Source organism: Lemur catta, chromosome 20, assembly GCF_020740605.2.
Source record: "Lemur catta isolate mLemCat1 chromosome 20, mLemCat1.pri, whole genome shotgun sequence".
NCBI lineage: Eukaryota > Metazoa > Chordata > Mammalia > Primates > Lemuridae > Lemur > Lemur catta.
The window spans coordinates 13,850,625-13,865,724 of NC_059147.1; the positions used below are offsets into that span (position 1 = coordinate 13,850,625).

At 45.4% G+C, this 15,100-nt stretch overlaps 1 protein-coding gene across 1 annotated transcript in view; it reads left to right on the forward strand.

The window, feature by feature from the left end:
- The window catches only part of CDYL2 (chromodomain Y like 2), a 150,765-nt gene that overhangs the window by 63,705 nt on the left and 71,960 nt on the right, over positions 1-15,100 (forward strand). The gene's annotated exons all lie outside the window — the stretch shown is intronic.

The window sequence follows — 15,100 nt, forward strand, 5'->3', positions numbered from 1 at the left end:
CAGCCCATCCCTTGCTCTTCTCAGGACCTTCTTAGGGACTGGGCTTCTGTCTCCAACAAAGGTGTGGTGGCTGGGACCCCCTTACCTGGGCAGGCTTTCCTGATGCTGCCCTCTGGCCTGTTATTCTGGGTTCTCCATCCCATGACTGTGTCTAGTGGGACACCACCTGTCATCTCCTGCTGTAGCCTGGGTGTCGGGTTACACTGGCCTGACTGGACTTCCAGCTCCCTCGGCTGCATTCCTTCCCCACAGTGGCAGGTTCTAGCTCCTGAGCCTGGCCATCACCCAGCCTGCCTTGTCATGCAGCAGTAAGGCAGAGCTGTTTGAATATGGTCAAGGGATACAGATCTTAGGCACTGAGTGGGTGGGCTTAGGTTCAACTCCTGGGCTTTAGGCAAACACTTTAACTCTCAAAGCCTCAGTTTCCAAATCTGTAAATCAGGTGTGATGGTTGTAATCTCTCCCTCGTGCATTGTTGTGAGGATTAATTGGGGTTGTGCATATAAGGTGCCTCATGTCATGGCGGCCATGACTTTCTTGGGTTTTATTCCTGGCTTGGCCATGTGACCTTAGGGATCTCATCTAACCCCTCTGGGTCCAAGTTGCTACATCTGTAAAGTAAGGATAATAGCCCCTCCTGGGTTTGTCAGGGTGATCCAGTAACACTGCTCAGGAAAGCACCCAGCATGAACCAGACAACAGATGCACATTGAATGTGCCTCATAGCACGCTTGACCTTGCAAGTGGAGAACATTTATTAGAAACAGACCTGCTCAGTGTGCCCCCTCTTTTGCCTCTAGAAACCACGTGGAAAAACTTTTCTAAGAACCATGTCACATTTTGCATGATAGGGAATTTCTAGTATATGATGGAGATCCTCACCCCTCTTCAGTGTTTACTTGTATGTGCTGTACTTTGCACATGTGCAATTAATTAATCACTAATTTTAATTATTCATTTCCTATCTGTCTTCTACATATCCTCGCTAAATCCCCAAGGACCGATGCTGTGTATGTCCACTTCACTCACTGCTCCATGTACCTAGCAGGTCTCATGAAAGCTGTTGCCTCCCAGACAGTGGAGGACACCTGAAAAGGCATCTGGCTCAGTCTCCAATTTGCCACAGGGATTTTCTCTTCCTGGCTCTGAAGAGAGTAAAACAGCCTCCTTAGATGCCACCCTAGTGGAATCTTAGGAAGAAGACTGGGACTCTCGATTGCCCCAGCTCAGGTTACCTCTGTCTCCACCAGCCTTCCCTTGTGGCAGTGGCTGCTGTCTTTTTGTAAGACAGAGCTCACCAAAAATAACTGTTGATGTTCAAGATCATCATAGAAGACACATAAGGCAAGCCAGGACTCTGGGAAGCTCCTGAAGGTGAATATGCTGGAACTAAGGTTGTATAGTGAGAGTGGCTAGTCACCACACTCTGTGTCATCTGGGCTGTCTCCATCCATCCATCCATCTAATCATCCATCTGTCTGTCCATCTACCCACCCATCTATCCTATCTATCCATCTATCCATCAATCCACCCACTCCTCCATCAATTCATTCATCCACCCAGCCACCCAATCAACCATCCATCCATCTATCCAATCATCCATCCACCCACTCACTCAACCGTCCATCCATCTATCCATCCATCCATCCATCCATCCATCTAATTATCCATCCACCCACCCACTCATCCATCTATCCATCCATCCATCCATTGATCCATTCATCCACCCACTTATCCAGCCATCCATCCAGCCACTCTGCCACCTACCCACCCACGCACCCACCCACCCATCCATCCTTCTATCTAATCATCCATCATCCATCCATCCACCCACCTGTCTAATCATCCATCTGTCTGTCCGTCCATCCATCCATCCATCCATCCATCCATCCATCCATCCATCCACTGTCCCACCCACTGACCCATCCAACCAACCAACTATCCATGCATCCATTTACCCACCCCATACACATCCATTCCATCCATCCATCTATCAAATCATCCATCTACCCACCCATCCACACATTCATTCACCTACCCACCCATACATTCCATCCATCCATTCGTTCAGTCATCCAGTATGCCAGGAGCCCTGGTAAATCCTGACATATAACGTGAACAAAACCAGACAGGTACCCTGCTCTGGTGACCAGAGGGTGGGAAGTACACTAGTTGAGTAGTCCCCCTGAAGGGTATATAATTATGATGAAGTAAGTGTTTTGAAGGAAAGAGTACTTAATGAGGAAATCTTAGAGTGGGGAGCCCCAGAGGCTTTTCTCTGCTGAAGGGATATTTGAGCTGAGATGAGAATAAGGAGCTAACAGTTACTGAGTGCTTTTTATGTGCTAAGCCCTATTGCGATTATTTTTACCTGATTTACATATGTTTCCTCTTCATCCTCATGATGACGCCATGAAGCAGGAATCATTATCGTCCCCATGAGGAACTGAGACCTAGAGAGGTTCAGGTCAGTGACAGAGCCGGAATTTGAGCTCAGGAAATCTAGCTTAGAATCCACTTCTGCCATCTAAGGGCTGAGGAGGCCTTAGGGGAAGAAGGATGGGCAATGAAAGCATCTTACAGGGCCCCTGGGCCAGGCAGTGAGGCGATAGTCGGGGACATGGACGATTCCAGAGAGTATCTGGAGGGCAGAGAGCGAGGAGACGGGAGGGCGAAGGGGCAGGAGGTATAGGAGCTGCCCAACTGGGCAGGGCCTTATAGACTATATTTGGGATTTTGTACTTTATGCTTTGAGTAATGGAGAGCCTTTGAAGGGTTTTAAGCAGGGAGAGAAAGTGGGGGGCACAATCAGATTTTTATTAGGGAAACCCCCCCTGGAGGGAGGGAGGCCAGGGTGGTGTGTCCCTTTGGAGGCTGCTATGAAATGCTGGTGGCCCACACCAGGACGGTGCCAGTGGGGAACTGTGGATGTTCATAAATGTCTTTGAAGGAGATTCAGGAGGTAAAATTGAAGGTCTTGGGTATAGGTGGTAAGGACACAGGCCCTCTGATTGTCAGCACGGCTGCTCCCCTTGGATGAGTGGCGTAGTTGGGGTGTTGGTGTTGGTCATGGGCTTCCAAAACCCTCACTCATTGTTGACTATGGCGGGATCACGATGTGGGGTCCCGCAAGGATGTCTGTATCCTCAGCCTAATGCCGGCGATACAGGACTGTAGCATGTGCTCTGGAATCCACACCAGGCCCTGAGCCAGACACAACATTTCTTTCTCTTTGCTCCCCTGATCCTTGTGGCCTTGGTTGGGTTCACAGTGTGGAACAGAGTCCTGGTTACACTTACTTCCATCGCATCTCAGTTGGCCTCTGGGTAGGTAGACTTGTCCACTTGTTTGCATGAGCCGAACGTCCCTTTCAGTGTCTGCTGATGTTTCTCTGTGGGAACTCTGTTCCTGATCCGGAGTGATTTCAGGGGCTCCAGGTGTGGTCTGAGCCTCTGGCTGCCTCCCACTTGGTGGGATGGATGGAAACTCTGTATCGATCCTGCTCTGTGAAATCTGCCTCTCCACTAAAGGAGCTTTGTAAACGCTCACCTTTCATTCGTTCTCTAAAAATGGAGCTTTAGATCAAATGTGAGGATAGCTTATTTGGGGGCTAATTTATCCTTTCCTGAGAAGCTTCAGGTGAGCCTTGGAGTTAGCTGGAGTAAGTGTGGAATGCAGAGCTATTTCATGTCAGGGTTCCCAGGGTGGCATTGATGTGAGCTATGCTGGGATTTTACAGACCAGGATGGTTGGGGTAGCAGAGAGAGTTGGGGTTAGGGATAGGGGAACTGGTGTCATTGAGGTGGCCAGAACTTGCGGCAAATCCAGGGACTTCTGAGCTAATGCAGGAGACACAAGAACAGATGTACAAAGGGTGGGTCACAGGCCGGGTGGGCAGCGGCCTCTAGAGTGATTGATTTATTTTTCAGCTTTTATTTTTTTCCATTTTATTTTTGGTTAACATGTAATGATTGCACACATTTATGGGATACAGTCTGATATTTTGGTTCATGTCTGCAATGTATAATGATCAAATCAGCATGATTAGCATACCCAACACCTCAAGCATTTGTCATTCCTTTGTGTTGTGAACATTCAAAATCCTCTCTTCTAGCTTTTCTCTGGATTTATTGGTGTTAGGTAGTAAGACCCTAAAGTGTATCTGATGGGACAGGAGAAAAGGACCCCCTTGCAGTTAAGGGGATAACAGGATAGGGGCTCAGTGTCAAGGCTCAAGCTAAGTGGTCCAGGTTTTGGGACAACGCTTCCGTTCCAGCATTAGAATTTACACTGCTGTAAGACAGACCACCCACAACTTAGTGGTGTAAAAAATATTTTTTAATGTTCATGGATTCTGAGGGTCAGGAATTCAGATGGGGAATGTAGGAATGGCTTGCTTCTGCTCCACGGTCTGGGGCCTCTGCTGGGAAGACCCGAAGGCTGGGGTGACTTGAAGGCTGGAGGTGGAGTCACCTGAAAGCAAATTTACTCACATGTCTGGTGGTTGATGCTGGCTTTCGGCTGGGACCTGAGCTGTGCCATCAGCTGGAACACCTACCCGTGGTCTCTCCACGTGGGCCCATCCCAGCATGGCTGCTGGGTTCCAAGAAGGGACATCCCAAGAGAGCACAGTGGAGATGAGTGGCACTTTTATGATATAGCTACAGAAGTCACATAGGGTCACTTGCATGAACTCTGTTAGTTGAGGCAGACTCAAAGCTCCACCCAGGTTCAGAGGGAGGGGACATGGACCCTACCACTTGATGGGAGGAGGGTCAAGGTCCTATTGTGAGCAGAGGGGAGGTGTTCATGTGGCCATCCATGGGAAGTACCCACGTCCAGCCACAGGATGGTGGAGGAGATTGTGTCAAAGTCCTGGTCAACCCCAGATGACAGTTGAATCTCTGATCAAAGCTTGACAAAGGTTCCAAGGGATCTTTTGAGCTCTGGATTAAGCTTCAATACGCAAATGGAACATCCCGAATAGTATCCCATGGCTGTGGCTACAGTGCATCTGAATGGCCATTTGATTTAAGAAAAAAATGCTGCCCATCTTCTTGATGTGTGTCTATAAATGGCACATGACAATCTGATTGAGCCGCCTGAATGATTTCGGACTTCTTCCCCCAGTGCACTGTACTGACAGCCCATCATAGCTTGTCTCAGAACTTCATCCCGCTACCCGTCCATCCATCCGAGTGTTTGTCGTATTGAGTGCCTGCAGCGTGCCGGACATTGCACGGGGCATTGTGAGCAGGAGAAGTAGGAGAAGCCACGTGGCTCAGTAGATCACAGGCCCTACCCTCAAGGAATGCTCTGTCGCTGAAGAGCTGTTCTTGTACAAGTAAGTACCGCTGCTGAGGGCCATGGAGCAGCTCTTGTCTGCAGCTGAGCACTCTGTAAATGAAGCCACACCCTGGACCTGGGGTGCACTTGGCTTTGGATATCTGTGCGGCTCACCTCCTCTTGTCCCTTCTGTTACGTATTGGCAGAAAGTCCACATTTGCTACCACGGAGGCTGGTGCCCTCCTGGGTTAGGACTTTACTGAGCATGCAACACCCAATGGATTTAAAACCGAGAGCCAGCCACACATCTTATGTAAATCAGATGAAGGGAAAGATAAGTCTGGTAGCAATTGGGACACAGCCCTTGTCGATTGCATTTTCTTTTAGACATCCATTTCCCGTTCATCCCAGAGCTGTGCCCTGTAGCTCTGGGCCGCATTACCGTGTGTGCCTTTCGAGGGCGTTGCGGTTTTCCTTTCCACGCACCCTGCTCAGCCCTGCAGAGCCCTCCTTCCTGCTGCCTCCAGCCGCCCACTTCTCACACGCTGCTGCTGGGGATGGGATCATTTCTACCTCATTCATGCCCTCGAGTACTCAGTGTCTTGCTTTGGTGCTGAGGCAACAGGGAGACGCGAGGGGCCAGCTGACATGTGGAGGAGCCAGAGACCAGCACTCCTTGTGACACTGACGAATGAACCACAGAGAGGTTTGCAAGGGCACAGAGAGGACACCGGGCAGTGCTAATTACACCAGCGGCTTCATGCACTGTCTCCAGGTGATGGAGTGGTTATTTTTGAGGGCCTTTTTGGACATTATGTTAAAACACACAAATTTGATTACATTCAGTGGAATTATAATGAGCGGTGGTTTGGATTTCTTTTTAAAATGTTCTTCCTCTTACCTCCCAGCCTCATCATCCCCTATACTTATGGCTTGGACAGTGAGGATGGGTGAAGCTAAGGGGCCTTATCTGCTGTTGGCTGGGTACTGGGTAATTCAGGATCCTGTTGGAGTCTCTGTTCCTCAGTGCCATGTTGAGTGTGGTCAACCAGGGCATGGTGCTCTTCCTGGGTACGTCAGGCAAGAGGTTACATTTGGAAGTTAGGTGGTAGGAGTGGCTCTTGAAATACTAAGCTTCCAATTTAATGAGTACTTATTAAGGCAGGTGTGTTGCTTTTTAAAAACATCTAATCCTCAGAACAACCACTTGAGAGAGACTGTTATCCCTACATTTCTGAAGAGGAAAGGGAGGCTCAGAGAGGTAAATAACTTGTTGAAGGTCACACAGCAAGTAGCTCAGATGAAATCCCAGGGCTGTCAGGATCCAGAGCTTGAGCTCTGTCTTCTATTCTGCATCCCAGGTGTTCAGAGGAGGAGAAAGCTTTCTCATATGGGAGAAGCCAACTCTCTTAATAACTAGAAATGCTAATGAAAACAGGACTTCCCATTAAGCACTCAGAGCAATCTCAGCCTTCCCCCCTCCCAGGTGTGCACGCAGGTGGGTCTGCACCTATGTGAGCTGTAAACCTCTGGTTCTCTGCATGGGAGTTTGGGCTGATTCAGAGCTTCTGACACCAATGGTTCAAGATACAGACTTTGTATTTTTCACAGACTCTGTTGGGTGGTTCCTTTTGTGCTAACAGCAAAATGCCCCACTTCCTGTTGGCCATGTGGTTTGTCCAGAAAGTTGTCTTCCCGGTAACAGCTCTGCTTGAAACTAACCTTCCCACCTGGCTTTCACCCATTAGCGCAGTCGGCACGCGAGTCTGTCCGGTTTGTAGTCGATCCACAAAACCTTGACTTTCTATGAGTGTGTTTTGCCCTGCACTTTTGTGTGTCACAAAGGGACTCCTGTTTCCGTATTTACAGCACGCAGAGGGGCTGCAAATTAGCTTTAGTGACAAACTGCAGATAACCAGCCGTAGTTCAGCATTCAGATTTGCACTGTTGCAAAAATATGTATTCACGAAACTAAAATTTCAAGTGACTTCCTTCACATCTCAAAATAAATAGTGTACTGGGTGTGTGCTACGCAGTGAAGAGCTATTTCTGATTTTTTACAAAACCAAAAATTAGCATATTCAAATCCCCTCTTGGTGACTTAGCATTTAAAAAAATTTAAACACAGCTCGCTGTGTGCGTATGTGTAAGCAGTATTATCCAATTAAGAAATTTTCCCAAGATGTAAAATAAATCACCTTCAGTCCCATCGTGATAATATAATTAATATCATTGTTCTCCTCCCAAGTTTGTTTTTGTACTTTTAATCAGTTTACATACATTTTTATTTCCTTTTTCACTGAACAATATATTATAGTCATTTACTATTTAGTTACATAGTCTGTAATTACAGTGTTTGGTGACTTACACACATGCACACAAACACACACATCAATGTCACAGTGAACATCTTAATGCACACATCTTGTTCCCTTTTTCTTATGTCCTTAAAGTAAGTGTCCTAGAATTAGTTGGTCCAAAGATATGGACATAACTTGGTAAATATTGTTATGTGACTGCCACAAGGGTAGTACCAATTTATAGTGTGTGTATTTCCTTTAAAAATTAAATAAACCGTGGAAGACCATTTAGCAGTAAGTTCTGCAGTATTGTGACTTGAATGTGCCCCCCAAAATCACTGTGCTGTTTAGAATCATGCAATAAAAAAACCACAGGGCTTACGGAAAAAGTAGGGTTGGGATGCAACATTCAAAATTGGCACAGTAAAAAAAAAAAAAAAAGGAAGGTAGCATAGTTTTGCACATCTGTAAATGCTACATGGCATTTTACCTTGAAAAAGACTGAAAGTTGGCCTGGCAAGAGAGTTGTCTGAAAGCTGTGTATGGGTGTGACCCAAAACACACTGGGTGAACCGAGGCAGTTGGTGGGTGTTTGAGGTGAGTGTGTGTGTGTGTGTTGTGTGTCTTGTGCAGTCCTGCTTGGCCCTGTGCGGCTGGATGTGGCTTTCTGCATTCGCCTCGTGTTTCTCATGGACGAAATCATGCACAGGCTGATGCAGAATCTGTGTTACACTCAGATTGTTCCCTAATACATCAATTGTGTTGGAACAAATTTGTGTTTTCAAAACAAGTGAAAGCAGTACTGACTGTGCTTTCCTATTTGTATTTCCTCTCCTTTGACGGGCGCCTTACGCTTCTGTTCAATTTGCAAACAGGAGCTGTGTTGGCAGAAGAACATTTTTATCTTTGCGTTTAAACATAGGAACGTAGTTAGGTAATTGCCTCATTTTGCTTTATAATAAGCAATTTTTATATTTTAAAATGTTTTCGATAAGGATTGCACCCACTTTTTAATAAAGATTCCATCATTATCGGATTCCTGTCTGCTCTTTAAAATGAGCTTCTAGTACTTTCCATTTGTAAGTTAAAAAAAAAAAACAAACCATGTCTTTATTTATTCATTTTCAAAAGGAATCGTGACTACCAGTTGATATTTACTGATTGTCTGCTGGGCACAGCGATGCCCTATGCTGCAGGTGGGACAGCTTGAGTTTTCTCCCTGCCAGAGGTATTTTTGAGCCTCATCTTGAAAATAGGAGGTGTTGGCATCCTCAACAGGGACAGGGGGAGCTGGACCAAGACAGCTGATTCGACGTCTCCAATTTGTGTTGGGGACATGTGAGTTTGCTCCTCTCCCTCCATCCCATTTTGGGGTTTTCCCACTGACCTCACATCTTCCAGAACCTTCCATGGGATGCGAGGGAGGGAAGGGCGTCATCTTTGCCCCAGCCCTCGGGGTTTGGTCCTCTGAGCCCTTCTGCTGGCACAGAAGCCATCGTGCCTTGCTTCTGGGTAATCTTAAGGCAACCTAGCCACAGATACCCAACACCCTAATGGAAAGAAAAAAACTTGTGGTTTAAGAGGCACTCCTGGTCTCTTATTAGAATCTTCCCAGCACGTAGTGATGGAACAGTTCTGCTCTGGGGTTCGGATAAACCGTGTTCCCCCAACTGTATGAGGCTGCCTCTCTGGATGCTGGACTTGGCTGTTCTGTTACAAACAGGAATTTTTTTGTACAACACGAATTCTGTTAAAAACTAGCAAGGGATTATTGTGACTTAAGCACCGTACTGACTGCTCAGAATGACACCACTAAGCATCTGGGGTTTGGTGGGGCCAACCTGAAGAAGCTCCATGTTCTGGCCTAGTAGATGCTGCTTTCCCAACCGGGGCATTTAAAATCATTGAACCCGAAGGAAGGTGCCTTCCAGAAGGATCCTTGAACAGGGATCATCTTGTTCAAGCTTTTTCACATTTATTTTATTGTCTGAAAATAAAATCAGTGTGAAATGTCAAGCAGAACCCTGATGGCTACACCCAATGCAAGGGGGCTGGCTCTTGGTTGAGTTGGACATGGGGTGTTCTTGGTCCCCACTGCTCCAAGGTGACTTTCTGTGATGCCTCCATCAATTTGTAGGACTTCCCAGAACACAGGTGGAAAACCTCTGCTTCCGTTCAAGGCTTTTCTGTTATGGACAAGGAGATAAGGCTGTAGGGGTGATTGGTCTGAGTCCCTTGGCCAAGCCTTCCAACACCTACCCTTGTTCTCCATGAATCGGAGGCCTCTCGTGTGCCTCCCTGTGATGAAGATTTTTGATTGCCCAGGCTTGGCTTGTGGGCAGGAAGGCTGCAGCCCCAAACCTGCCTCTCTTTTACCCCTTGTTTTCTTCTAATTGTCTTCCTTGTTCCAGGTGGTCTCTGATTCAACCTTCTTCTCAACCTTTTCTATAAACTTGTGGAGCATTTATGGCTCCCTTGCTAATTACTTTTGTGTAGGAGGAGGGGATGGTTTCCTCTGGGCTGTCCCTAGCAGCTAGGTTGGCAATTCTTTGATAAGTAATTGTTTACAAGAAGCCAGGCTCAATAGTGAATTCTTTATAAATGTCACCTCATTTGATCTCTGCAACGTGCAATAATGTGATCATTGTTCCCAGTCTCCCAGATGAGAGAACAGGGCTCAGAGAGGTGACAGTGGCTGGATCGTTGTCTCATGTGCCTCACACGTGGGGGGAGCCCAGATTTTGGCTCAGGTGTGACTTGTTCCCGAGCTTGAACCCTTAACCACCAGCCTTGAGAGGGTGGGTCCAGATTTGCCGTCTTGTTTTTGAGTTCATACTGTCGTGAGAGGGTGGAGGGAAACTCGTTTTACATAAACCTTTGAAGTTCTCGGGAGGTTAATAGGCCTGTAGCCAAGGGGCAACCAGTGGGTGTAATTAATTTATGCTTCTTAAAATATTTTATAGAATTTTTAATAGCTTTTGATGTGGGCATGTGATCAAGTTGGTGGCAGGGGGTCATGTGTTAACACTGAGGGGACGATACAGGTAGAGAAGAGTGAGCACTTTTGCACGAGGCATCTTCTGCTCTGGGCGCTAAGTTCCATGAGAACATGGACCACATCTGTGATGTTCAGATTATACCCCTCCAGTGCCTAGCACTGTGTCCAGCATACAGTATATATGCTTTTCTCCCCCAGTAAATAAACAAAGGAAGATTTTGTGATGTTCAGGGGGAAAAAGAGGAGGACTAGATAAACCATGGAGTAGAGAGGTTATAATGTAGGGGATTGGCAAACTATGGCTACAGACCAAGTCTGGCTCATCGCCTGTTTTTATAAATAAAGTTTTATTGGAACACAGCCACACCCACTTTGTATTGTGTTGCCTATGGCTGTGTTCTTACTATAAGGGCAGAGTTGAGTAGTTGTAGCAGAGACTATATATATGGCCTGCAAAGCCTGAAATATTTACCATCCGGGCCTTCACAGAAAAAGTTAGCTGACCACTGAATTATAATATTGCTATTTCTACTAGAAGGAATATGGAAAATAGTCACAATATGCACAAATCCCTGCAAAGAGCTCTCTGCTGGGATGGGGAGGACAGATTCTGCCAGGGACACCTGTGTGCTTTCCATCATTGTGCCTTCTACTCCTGGGCCAAACCTTCCAGAGCACTCCAGAAAGTAGGTGGGCTCTCCAGAAGGATGCAGTGGGTTCTTGCAGAGGACTTGGCAAGTTCTGGGGGTCAGTGAGTTTGTGTCCTGATGTCATTAGGACTCTACTGTCACCCATAGTTCTTCAGAAGTGGCCTTTGGCCAGAGTGAAGACAGGAAGGTTCATGCCCACCCCTCCATAGCCTCTCTCCAAGCACTTGACCCCCCAGGGATGGTCTTGCCTGAGGAAGGCTGCAGAGGCAGAAAGAGGCAGAAAGGAGGGTGTTGGCAGCCGCCCTGCCAGAGGAAACTGATTGCCACCCCGGTCCCAGATGTCCTGTGTTCCCTCCTGCCCTGGTGGGCATTCAGATCAGGACTCTCTATCTCAGAGAGACGGTGGAGCCAATCAAGCACACACAGATCTTAGCATAGACGTGACACTGGTGAGCTGTTGGGATGTGGCCATGAATGAGACAGAGTATCTGCCCAGGAGGAACTCACTGAGCAAGGGGAGCAGGGACCAGGGGAGCCTCCAGCCCCAACCTTCTCCAGCTCCTCCATCCGCTGCAGCCCTGAGCCGCTTCTTTTGCTGTTAGCATGAGAAGGAGATCAGGTTTCTTAAGGTGCCACGAAGACCAGCAGGGTCTGTTTTCTGCCTGCCTCTTAGTCTCATCTCTCAGTAGACCCTGTCCCTCTCCTGGCTTCAGCCCCATGGCCCCTTGTTCTGTTCCTTGCACTGACGGCACTCCTCCTTGGCTCAGAGCCTTTGCACATTCTGTTCCCTTTGACTGGCACTCCTTTCTCCCCGAGCCCCTCCTCCACTCCCTGTTCCAGTCAATGGCAACTCTTCCTTCCATTCTCAGCTAGAATGTCCCTTCCTCAGAGGTGCCTTAATACGCACCGCCAGGAAGCCTCGTTCCTTTTGTTTAGACCACTTATCTCAGTTTGTTATCATAGGTTGATTGGTGACATTGTTGATTAGTATCTTTCTCTCCCACTAGACTGTGCTCCATGAGAGTAAGGTCCACAGTTTCTTTTATTCACCATGGCACCTCTAGTGTCTGCGCTGGGGTGTTTCATGTCCTCTCATCCTCCAATAGGCCAGACAAGCTTCCTTATTTTGTGGTCTCAGGGTAGCAAACCAAAGAGGTGACATCAGAAGGTGATAGTATGTCTTAGGGCCCAGCTTTTGAAGTTGCATGAAGTCACTTCTGCCATTCTGCCACATTCTGTTGGTGAAGGCAAGTCACAAGGCCTGTCCAAATTCAAGGATTGGAAAATACAATCCGCCCGTTGGTGGGCAGAGAGGCAAGGTGGCGTTGCAGAGGGGTGTGGGCACAGAACAGTGTGATTCGTGGAGTGCCGTTACTGGAGCAATCGAGGATTCCCTGAAACTATGAAAACCAATTTTTAACTTAATATTTTATCACTTTCCCACATTATTAGAAGCTATTTGTAGATATAGTATTTAGAGCATGGATATTTCATTTTAACCTGTTTGTTAGAGATTTAGGTTTTAATCTATTTCCATGTGATGCTGCAGTAAACACCTATGAGGCTTTGCCGATTTTTTTTAAAAGACATTACTAGGTCAAAGATTATGACACTTTAAGGCTATATGTTGTGAAATTCTTTTCCAGAAAGTTGTGCCACTGTGCACTGGTGCATCAAGAGGGCTTGTCTCGCCATTCCTTTGTCAGCTTTAAGCATTATTGATTTAAAAAATAAAAAACTTTGTTAATTTGATGGATAAAAACCAGAACATCATTCCAGTTTTTGTTTGCATTTCTGATCATTAGTGAAATAAAGTGTTTTCTGTATTTCATATCCATTTGTACGTTCCATTTGTAAAAAGTTTCTTTACGTACTTTGTCCACTTGTGTACTTTTCTTAATGATATTCCTGAGATCTTTATATATTTCTTGATTTTTTTTTCTATTTTATCTGGTGGAATTTAATTTTGTTTCCATTTTTATATAGTGTTTTCAGAGTGAAATGTTCTTTTTGAACGTGCAGTATCTTTCATCAAAAAATGAGATAGCTGTCTACCTGTGTTTTCTTGTTTTCTTCTAGGTTTTCATAGTTTGTGTGTGTGTGTGTGTGTGTGTGTGTGTGTGTGTGTGTGTGTTTATAGGCTTTCTGACTCTTGGAACCACTTGGAATTAATTTTCAAAAAACCCCGAAACTCTCATCCCTCTATTGTGAAATGAGTGTTTATTTCCCACTCTATTTCTATTTAATTTTCCCAGTTCTACTTATCCAATAATTCTTCCATTTGGCACTGATTTTTGATGCTATTTTGTTACAGATTTTATCTCCTAACATACTAAGGGATGTTTTAAGGCTTTCTGTCTTGCTCAGTTGGTTTATTTTTCCTGTCCTAGTACTACACTCACAGTGGTGGTGGCTTTATATTATGTTTTATTATATAATTGTGCAAGTGCCTCCTTATTATTCTTTTTCAAAAATCTTTTGGCTATTTTTGTTTAATTCTCCCAGAGGTACTTGAGAATCATTTTGTAAAGTTCTGAAAATGGACTCACTGGGATTTTAATTGTAACTACATTATATTTATCAATCAGTTTGTTGCAAACCAACATCTTTAATATATTAATATTTCTCATCCAGAAACGTGGTACTTATAGCCCCATTCATTTAAGCCTTTTCAAATATCTCAGTAGAATTTTGTGGTTTGTCTTCTTACAGTTTTCCAGTAGTTCTTGTGAAAGTTAACATTTGCAGTTTAATGTTTTTTGTTTGCTTTTTGGAACATGCTCATTTCTTTTCCCTGTTGTATGTGCTAGTTGGTCATTTTTTTATATAGGAATTGTATTACTTTTAAAAATATTTTTATTGATTTAAAAATGGCACAGATATTATGCAGATATTAAGTGTTCATTGAAAAAAGTTAAACAATACAGAAGAACTTGAATAAAAGTGAAAGACCTTCCTTTTGCCTCTTCCTGTAGACCTACTCCCTGCCTTAGAGCAAACAGTTGTTAATAATTAGGCAGTAGCTATAGACAATTAACAGTGAATTATCCTGGGCCTTTATCTATTCATTTGCATATGCATATTTTAGCATAAATGGGATCATACTATACATCAAGACATAGAGCTCTCTCTTGATTTATTCAGCCATTCTCCTTTGATAGACGGTTACCTAGAATCCATCTTTATTTCTTTTTCCCATTAGAATCGGTTGTACAATCAGGATGGATACTCACAAGTCAAATTGCTAGGTCCAGGGTTTTTGCAGATTTTTCCCCAGTGGCTAACACAGCAAGGGTTTATTTTTCACCCATGCTGTGTGTCCAACACAGTTTGGTGGGGTGTTCTGCCCACCTGGTCCCTCAGAGGCCTTGGCTGCTGGTGGATGCTTAACTCTTTCATAGCTGCATCATGTGCAAATCGTGGCCTCCTCTGTTACTGTAGCAGGGAAGAGAGAGAACCGGAAATTTAACATTTCTGCTCAGAGGTGACACGTATCTTCTGCTCCCTGACTGTTGGCCAGAGACATTGGCTAAACACTGGCTAGTATGATGTGACCCTGTGTACTGTGTGTGGGAGGGGGTGGGGAGAAGGTTATGCGTTTTAATTTGCATAGATATCTGTTACATTACCCTTGCTAAAGGGTACAGCAGTTTACGTATGCTAAGAGCACATGTAGCTCTTCTTATCCTCGCATGCTTGCCAACATAGGATCTTACCAACCTATTGAATTGTTGCCAATCTCTCTCACTGTTTTAATTCTCATATCCCTGATTAGCAATGAGCTTGACCCTCTTTTTAACATGTTTATGCCAATTTTTATTTCTTTGAATTTCTATTGTTCTGGTTCTTTGCCCATTTTTACTTTT